Source organism: Panthera onca, chromosome B2 (assembly GCF_046562875.1).
Source record: "Panthera onca isolate mPanOnc1 chromosome B2, mPanOnc1 haplotype 2, whole genome shotgun sequence".
Taxonomy (NCBI): domain Eukaryota; kingdom Metazoa; phylum Chordata; class Mammalia; order Carnivora; family Felidae; genus Panthera; species Panthera onca.
In genome coordinates, this window is record NC_138343.1 from 145,888,586 (window position 1) to 145,898,006 (window position 9,421).

General features: G+C 46.4%; 1 long non-coding RNA gene across 1 annotated transcript; it reads right to left on the reverse strand.

Moving 5' to 3' along the window:
- Nucleotides 1-254: 254 nt before the first annotated feature.
- On the reverse strand, nucleotides 255-7,505 carry LOC132667827 (uncharacterized). The gene is made up of 3 exons (XR_009605387.3): nucleotides 6,968-7,505; nucleotides 6,278-6,351; nucleotides 255-3,405 (listed from the first exon to the last, which is right to left on the reverse strand). It is a non-coding gene; the product is annotated as an uncharacterized LOC132667827 (long non-coding RNA).
- Nucleotides 7,506-9,421: the final 1,916 nt, after the last annotated feature.

Here is a 9,421-nt window from a genome sequence, read left to right on the forward strand (position 1 = left end):
CAACCTCAGGAAGCTGTGAATGTGACCTTATTTGGAAAAAGGGTCTTTGCAGATGTAATTAAATGAAGGATCTTGAGATGGGATCATCCTGGCTTACCGGGGTGGGTCCTAAATCCAGTGACAGGTATCCTTCCAAGACATGCTCACAGGAAGGACAGAGGGAAGAGGAGAAGGCCATGTGAGGACAGGGGCAGGAGTTGGAGTGGTACAGCCACAAGCCAAGGAGCACCTGAGGCCCCCAGAGCTGGAAGAGGCAGAGAAGAGAATCTCGGTTAGAGGCTGAGGGGGCACAGCCCTGCTCACACCATGAATTTGGACTTTTGCCCTCCAGAACCGTGAGAAGCTAGATTTCTATTGTTTTAAACCACTAGGTTGTGGCCATTTGTGACGGCAGCCCTAGAGTCCACCACCTTGGATGGAAAGCCTGTGATCTCAGGACTCCTGCTTGCTGTCTGCCCTCTGATCCCAGGAGGGGCTTCTGGCAGGTTGGCTGTTCCACTGTCTCATCCAACTCACGATGGCCCTGTCCCCTACCTTCCCTACAGCCTGTGGGCAGAGAAGTCTCCTGTGTGTTATGGGTCAACCGTGTCCGGGTCCCCTGCCTTTGCCCACACTCTGGAGTTGCTAATGATGACCATGGGTCTCCTTGGTCACTAAGACCATTTCAGTGTTTTACTGGCACAAAGATCATGACCTACCTGAGTTTCAGCAAAATGCAAGAGGAATTTATTCTCTAGATGAATGGACCCCAAGGGCCAGAAGCACAGTCAGGTCCTATGGAGGACCAAGAGCGGAGAGTGATGAGCCTTCACAATCCAGGCAGTCACTTGACAGCTTTTCAAAGGTTTCTTCTGTTCTTTTCATTTCTCGCTCTGTATAACCCGGCTCTCCCTGCCTCTGAAATAGCTCAGGAAGGCCACCCACCTGCCTAACATCAGTTCCAGCTTCCCGATTTGCCTCACCTCGGTCAAGGTTGCTGCAGAGAGTGGGCACCTCTAGTTCCAATTCTAAATTCTTGGGAGAGAGAAGTAATTGGGAGAGACCCCTGGCTAAGGCCAAATGGGTAGAACCAGGCCGTCCAAGCATGGCTAATGGGCCCCACTGGAGCAGCGTGGAGGGGTTCTCAGAGAAGAGGCCTAGGGTTTGTTGGTCATTGCTAAGTGGTGAGGGCCCTGGCTCAGGCAGGAGGAGCAGCCCTTGCAAGAAAGGCCACACCAAGGCCCTCTTGCCTTGAACTTGTGCACATGCCCAAGGCTGAGCTTGAGTATGCGCCCTCCATTTGCTCTCTCAGTGTGGCCCTTCCCAGCCCTTCTTTCCAGTTGTCCCCAGGGGACACGTATATAATACATTGCTGTCAAAAACATGACTCCCTCCAGCCCTGTGTGCTTCCAACACCCCCACGCTGAGCTGAGCATCTTTAAGGAAGAGTCTCCACTGCATGTTGGTAACGTGCCCTCCGGTTCGTCCCTCTGGAACGTGTCCAGTTCTTCTCCATCTTTGTCCCACCAGACACGGGTGCTAATGGGGAAAATGCCAAAGTGCTGAACCCACCACACCCTCCCGCATCCCAGGGGGTGGGGACCTCACTTCGGGATGATTACTAAGTACACATGCTAAAGACTCGCTTTCGTACCCGCTCCATATACGCACGAAGGAGGTCAGAACTCAGGTCTTGCCTTAGTTGACCAGAGGTCACGGAGGTGGATGTTCCCTGACGGGGACCCTTCAGAAAACGGTGTTCTGTTTTTGTGCATGGGTGTATGTGGGTAGCTAAACATGCAGCAGAAAAATGAGTGTCCAATTTCCAAAGAAGTGAGAGAAGGAAAACTAGTAAATGGGGTAATGGGAAACACCGTGCGGGTGGGACTGGTGAATTCCCACCGCCTGCCGTCGCTGGGGTCATGGCCCGCTGCCCCCGTATAATGGACTTCGAGAGTGCCTCCCCAGCAAAGGGCAGAGCACCCTGTTAGGTCTGCAAATGAATAATAATGAACCCCAGGCTTAGTCCTGGTTGGATAAGGATAAATAAAATTAAAATTTGGAAATTTGTTTTAAATGGGTTGCTAATTGCTGTTGAGCTTTAAATATTTGAGTTTATTAATTTCTCCCTCACCCCCTGAATTATATTTCAGCAGCAGTCCCCTGTTATTAGGCTATTAAATCAGACATATCAAAAAGGGAAGCATTTATTTATATCTTCAGAGACATGTACATCTAATTAAGACCGTGTTACCGTGCATATTTTAGATCAGGCAAACGCTGTCTGTGATCTCAGCCTCATCGCTCTGAAGGGCCTTCGTGAGTGTTTGGGAGATCTGACTCGAGCTGGATGAGGAAGACGCCCTGTACCTTTCTGAGCAGCGATTTTGTAAGAAACTTCATCCCGAAATAAGTGGCTGCTCCCAGATGTCATAAAGCCCCTTCGTAAGGTTAAAGAATCCAAAATGGCAACTAACAGAAAACAAGAGATTCGGAAACTGGCCGCGCTGCCAGAATGTTCCTGTGTTCATAAAAACAGTGAAACTAGCTCACATTTAGAGAGCACCTACTGGGTGCTCCAAATTCCTAATGAATATGCATTAGCTCATGGAATGCTCACAACAACTCAAGGAGGGAGACAATATTTTTATCTCCATTCTACAGATGAGTAAAACAGAGGTATAAGAAGATTAGGTCATTTGCCTGAGAGGGAGAGGCAGGACTCAACCCAAAGCCTGACTGACTGGAGCCCACGTTTTTTCCCCTTGGTCTCTTTTCATAGTCAAGAAGAATTCATCCAGTCTAGAACTTTCTCAGCCAAGGTGATATCATCCTTCCTCCGACAAGGTGATGAAAATTGGTTTGGGGGTGGGGGTGGGGGGCAAAAATCACATTATTTTAATGTATGAAGCACAGATAAACATATAGTACGTAAAAAAGTGAGCAGTATTTCTGTGATGCTGGAACTTCTCTGGTGAGGGCATTTTGGAAGAAACGTCTGAAAAGACATCTTAGGGGGAAAGTCCATGAAAAAGGTTGAGAAATACTATTGTACAGCAACTGCAGGAATGCCCCCCACCAATTACTCGCTTGTCCTTAGGTACAGCGATAGCGTCACTGGCCTGCACTCCTATGGCTCCTGCTGTTTTATTTTTACAGCTCAGATAGACTGGACGTGAGCTAACACCGCGGGCTTCCTGTAATGGGAGGGACCAAGCACCAGTGTCAGATTGCACATTTCATTTGGCTGGGACAAGTTTCTTATGTGATCAACTTTCGCCAAAAAAACAGTGGACTCCCGTTTCCAAAGGACTATCAAGTTCTGCATGGGAAGACGTTCCAAATCGTGGGATGGTCATTTCATGACCTGGGGGCTTCTTTGGCTCAAGATTCCTGATTCTTTTTCCCATAACGTTGGACAGGAAGCTAGTGAAGGAAGTATGAGTTGGGTTATATCAGAAAGGCTCAGGATTGACTCATAATTCTACCCCTTCCAGTTCATGAGTTCTTGGGCGAGACGTCTATCGCAAAGAATCTCCATTGCTAAAGCCAGATTCTTACTCTATGGCAAGTACTTTACCCATATTTTACTCTAGACTCGTACTGTCCAATATGGAGGCCACTAGTCACATGTAGCTATTTAAAGTTCAATTCATTGAGGGGCTCCTGGGTGTCTCCGCTGGTTCAGCATCTGACTCTTGACTTCGGCTCAGGTCACGATCTCACAGTCCGTGAGTTCGAGCCCCACGTTGGACCTTGTGCTGACAGTGCGGATCCTGCATGAGATTCTCTGTCTCCCTCTCTCTCTCTCTGCCCCTCCCCTGCTTGCACTCTCTCTCTCAAAATAAATAAATGAAAGCATTTTTAAAAATTTAAAGAAATTCATTAAAATGAAATAAAGTTCAGTATTTAGTTCTTCAGCCACACTAGCCACATTTCAAGTGCTCAATAGCCACATGTGGTTACCAGTTGGACAATAGAGATGAACAAACATTTCAATTCACCGCAGAAAATTCTACTGGACAGTGTTGTGTTAGAGACAGTAAACACCAAGAAGACAGGACACTGGCCAACAAAGGGCGGTTACTTTTCATTTAACACATTTTCAGTGACAACCACCTTTGTTCAGGTCTTATTCTAAGCACAAGAAAAGATCTATAATCAAACCAAAGTTTCTACACTTGAGGAAGCTATTATTGCCATTATTTTTACTGCAGGTTTTTGTTATTTCCTAGTGAGTGGGTAATAGAGTGGTAGTGTTTAAAAATATTAGTGAGGAGTCAGAGCAACATGACCTCGATCTGAGCAGAGTGACAGAAGTAAATTTGCTTATTCTCTCTGAGACTTAGTTTCCTCATCTGTAAAATGGGCATACTAATAACTTCGCAGGCTTGCTTTGAAGAGTAAATAAGGAAATGGATGTAGAGGGTTTAATACAATGTCTGGTATGGTAGGTGCTCAATAAATTAGCGCTTTCCTTGTTAAGATAAAAATCTGTTCTAGTTTGTTCTAATCTGGTTTGGTCACATTATAGAGCATGGGGTTTATTGGTTTGTTACTCAGGATCTATTTTAGGACATTCCTAGTGGTAACCTGACAAAATAATACTAAAGACACGCTCAAGGTGCCTCTGGAATCCACTCTTTAGTTCACGTTTGAGAATCCACTGCTCACATAATAATCTTAACAACGTTCTTGTTGGTCTTGGTTGCTGTAATTACAGAATGTCGGAGCTTGAAGAGATCAGGAAAAACATAATTGAATTCGGGTATCGTAAAGGTAAGGAAAAGTGAAATGCTGGGCAGTGATGTGCCCAAGGTCACAGCTCTGCAGAGGCAAACAGACTAGAACGTGAGTCTCTAATCTCTAATCATCCAATACAGCGTGCTCAGCATTTCAGCAAATGTCCTTGGACCCCTGTCTCTGCCTCCCCACAGAAAGTTACAATCAACACTTGACCATCCCTCAGGCAGGAAGTCTCCTCATCTTGGGACAATGAGGTGGCTGTTCACTCAAACTAACACAGCGTTTTGGGGTGCCTGGGTGGCTCAGTCGGTTGAACGTCTGACTTCAGCTCAGGTCATGATCTCACAGTTTGTAGGTTCGAGCCCCACGTCAGGCTCTGTGCTGACAGCTCAGAGCCTGGATGGAGCCTGCTTCGGATTCTGTGTCTCCCTCTTTCTCTGACCCTCTCCTGCTCGTGCTCTGTCTCTCAAAAATAAATAAACACTTAAAGAATTAGATGAAACAAAACAAAACCAAAAAAACTAACACAGCGTTTGAAGCCCAGAGAGTGCTGGAGATGTGCTTGGTGACAGTTGCCCCAACCCCCACAGCAGCCCAGGTGGTTGGTGGCAGAGGGGGAGTTTCACCTTCCCTCGTTTTGGGTGCTGCGGTGTGCATTTATTGTCCCTGCATCACCTCTCGATTCTCTCTCCGAAGCTATAAGGCTGGGGGGGAAGGCACTCCTCCCCACCCCCTTGATGTTGAGGTTCTGAGTGCCAAGAATCATCTACAAGCACATATGTGGGAGTCACTCCTTTGTTCTGGTCACTGTCTGGAAAAGAATCTTGTGCTTTCAGCCATTTTAAGTGACAAGTTCAAATTCTAGATAGAAAGAATTTGTGTTTAAGAGAAATTGCATGTATAAATTCTTGGATACAAAGCAGGGAATATAATCCTCAGCCAGGTATGAACTTGCCCACCAGGAAATGAGGGGTTTTATGAAAGTGATCAGTTTAATCGGTGTGAGTTTGTGAATAAAGGGTTTTTTTTTTTGTTTTTTTTTTTTTTTTTTTGTAGAAAGGACTTTTTCTTATTTTCTTGTCCTCCAGAGTCCCAAAATGTTTATACTCCCACGAGAAAACCCAGGGAATGAAAATTACAGTGGACTCTGGATTATTCCTGGGCCACCTGGACGCTTCCAACTCTGGCTGCCAAGGCGGGTCTCCATCCGGTTACATAGCTCAGGCAGTGAGGGAGGTGCGCTCTTCCCCTCTTTTCCTGACTTCCCCTCTGGCAGTGGGGTATGGGGAGAAGAGCTGAGCAGAGACAGGGACCTTTTCCCCAGAACTTGTGCGTAAGGGGGATTCATCAGCATTTCAAAGCCAAATTAACATAGGAAGAATAATTCAATCGCCAAATGGTTGGATGACTACCCTGTGTGAATTGTGGATGGCCATATATGTTTGATTTTTTGTTATAAATGCTTTTCATTTATTATTATTTTTTATATAAGTTAAATTCTTGTATTTATTTCATTAAGTTTATTATCATTTTTTTTTAGTAATCTCCATACCTGACTTGGGGCTTGAGCTCACTACCCCGAGATCAAGAGTTGCACGCTGTTTCAATGGAGTCAATCAGGCATGCCTGTTAAAAAAAAATTTTTTTTAAAGAATTTAACAATTTAGTGGCACCCAGGTGGCTCAGTAAGTTGAGCGTCTGAATCTTGATTTTGGCTCAGGTCATGATCTTAGTATTGTGGGATCGAGCCCCATGTTGGGTTCTGTGCTGATTGTGGAGCCTGCTTGAGATCCTCTCTCCCTCTCCACCTCTGTCCCTCTCCCCTGCTCTCTCTCTCCCTCAAAGAAAAAAGAAAAAGGAATTAAACAATTCATGTGTGAGTAATAGGCACCAATATAGTTTTGCCATTGGATGAGACAAGTAAGCTGTTATAGATCAATGGCATTGTAGGAGTGATCAGATTACGCTCGGGGTTTGAAAAGTCTTCTTTTTTGGTCTCTAGGATATGATTGAATTTGCCAAAGAAAGCCTGGCCTTGCAATTGGATGCTGATTTAGATCATCATAAAGCGCTTGTATTTCCTTTGGAATCTTACAGCATTGGGCATGAACAAAAATGTCCCAACAGGAAGAGGAGGGAGGACAGGAAGTGTATGGATGCTTAGATAAGTATGGAAAGTGTCACAGAATCGCATACTGTCCTGTCCCCTCCACACCCATGGGGCGAGCAAGCAATCACAGACTCATTTGTCCTCACGGTGTGGCTTTCCTCGCTGCCTTAGCATCTTCAGCTGCTAGGGTTTTCCTCTGCACTCCAGGCGGGGTGCTCTGTCTGTGCCGTAGGGCTCCAGAGAAGTGGGGATTGCCTGCAATTTGGAGAAAGGTAACATGACTCAACCTGAAATTGCCTCTGTGTGTATCATGGCTTGTTTGGGGATTAGGAGAACAGAAGAATCGAATTTCTTGCCCATCTGTGAAGAGCTTTTAAGTTAGAGTTAACTTGGAGGATCCCTGGGAACAGATGGAAGGAGCCCGTAGATGAGCCAGCACGCTTCTGCCTGCCGCGTCTCCGGGGGCCTGGCTCCCTCCTGGGCCTGGCCAGCCTGCCAGCACAGCGCCTAGCTGACCTTTGACAGTGTGGTCTGCTGCACTTCGTCCCTCTCTTCATTCTTGGCTCGTTCTGTGGCCCAGCACCGCTCATTTTGGCTCCGCAACTCAGCTCCCAGTTTTCCAATAGTTACTTTAATTTATGACATGGTTTGGACACACTCATTGGCCATGACCTTGGCCCTCAGCCCAGAATATTATTTTCAGCATTTACCCTCCAGCTCTCCCACTGCAGCCTTGGGCAGGAGATGCTCTGTCCTCTCACAGCCCCCGCGGCCCCGGCCCAGGGGCACAGCGGCCAGGGCCGACCTATTCCAGTTCCCACCCCCAGTCCCGGTCAGGTGAGAGGTCCACACGGGAATGGGGCAGACTGGTGAAGTTGGCTGAGGTTGCTGCTGTGTGTCCTACTTTTACAACAACATACCAGATTGCTTTCTCCTGGTGGCACTGAAGGTCACTGCAGTCATCCTGCAAAGTAACCTGGCACTCACTCCGGTTTTACCTTTGGGGAGACAAACATACACACGTAGCGACTTGAGAAGACGCACAAAGCTACGTCTTTGAGAAGCGCCAACGGATACGCTCGGATCACATGTTCATCCAAACAAAGAAGCTCTTCTAAAGAGAGAGGGACAACAGTGTAAGATCTATCCTAGAGCAGTACATTCAACTTGGTCCTGAAGGATACGATGGACATATAGCATGGGTGCGCGGTAAAAACGAAGTGGAGATACATTCCTAGTGGACAGTAGCCACATGAGCCACACAGAGAGGCTGGATCTAGCTGACACACCGGAGCAACGCAAGTACGGGCCGTGAGTCCCCACCGTGGGGCCACAAATGGTGCACACGATGGACCCAACCATCGACAAACAGAAGAGGTCCCTTGGTGGACAAGAATCACCAGAGAAAATTGTTCAGGAGTGGGAAAGTTCTACAAATAGACCTAAGTGGAATAGGGTCTATTCCACTAGTGTGATATCAACGAATTTCTATTTGTGTTGTTACTCTACTGTTGTTTCTTCAGGTGATACTCTAAAACGCAGTCAACTGTGTGCACATGATGAATAATGTATTTTGTAATTTACATTTTTCTAATTGAAAAAATTTCAGGAATAGCCCCAAGTAAATCGCATGCATGATTTAACAGGAGATGAATCAAATTTTAACCATGAAAAACCTCCAGAAGAGTGCTGTTTCCTAACAAAACAGAGTTAGAGAATGGTTCTAATCCTTGGCTCTGTACTTTCGTGAGGACATACACAAGGGGGGTTTGGATCACAGGCACTGATCAAGTGCAGGGGGAGAACCAGCATCAGTGAATCTACCTGTTACTGGTTTAGCACTTGAAACCGCTAAAGGCACATTTAAATCTATTCTGTAATTTGCTCCTCACGTCAAATACAGAAGGGCAGGAGTAGGTTTTGTTTGTCACTTGACAGAAAGCTTCACCCATGAGGCTAAGGTCACCTTCACCAGAGAATGGCAAGAAAGGCCATTGCTCGGGCCAGCCTCCTGCACTTTTGTGAGCATTTGCTGCTCTGACTGCTTAGGACCTTGCCTCGTTTCTAGAAACACCACCCCATTTCTTGGGGACAACCGCTTCACTCTGACTCCAACCACCTGGTTCAAACGGGAGCTACCAGTGACATGTTCCCATCCGGGGCCCCTGACCTGAGCTGACTAGCGTCTTTTCTGGGGACTCTTCAACTGGGATCAGGCTTGGGATGAGGAGGTGGGCAATTTTAGTGTAGGTTTTTTTTTTTTTTTTTCTTCTTATGGCAAAATTGTGAGATGCAGGGGGTGGTGTGGGGGCAGGGGCTGCTGGTGGCCTTGTGTCCTAGCCACGTGTAGGAAGTTTGAGAAAACCAGAAACAGTATGCAGTGAGAAGAGGGAAAGTCTTGCTAGCATTCAAATTTCTGGTTCCAGTGGTTTTTGAGGCTCTGTGGCTTCTTTTCCATGGTTACTTGAGGCTTTCAATAAACATTTTTTTTTTTATTTGCTTGAACTACTTCAAGTCGAGTTTGTGTCCCTTAAAAACAAACAAACAAACAAACAAACAAAAACAAGGGTCCTAAGGAGTAGGTCT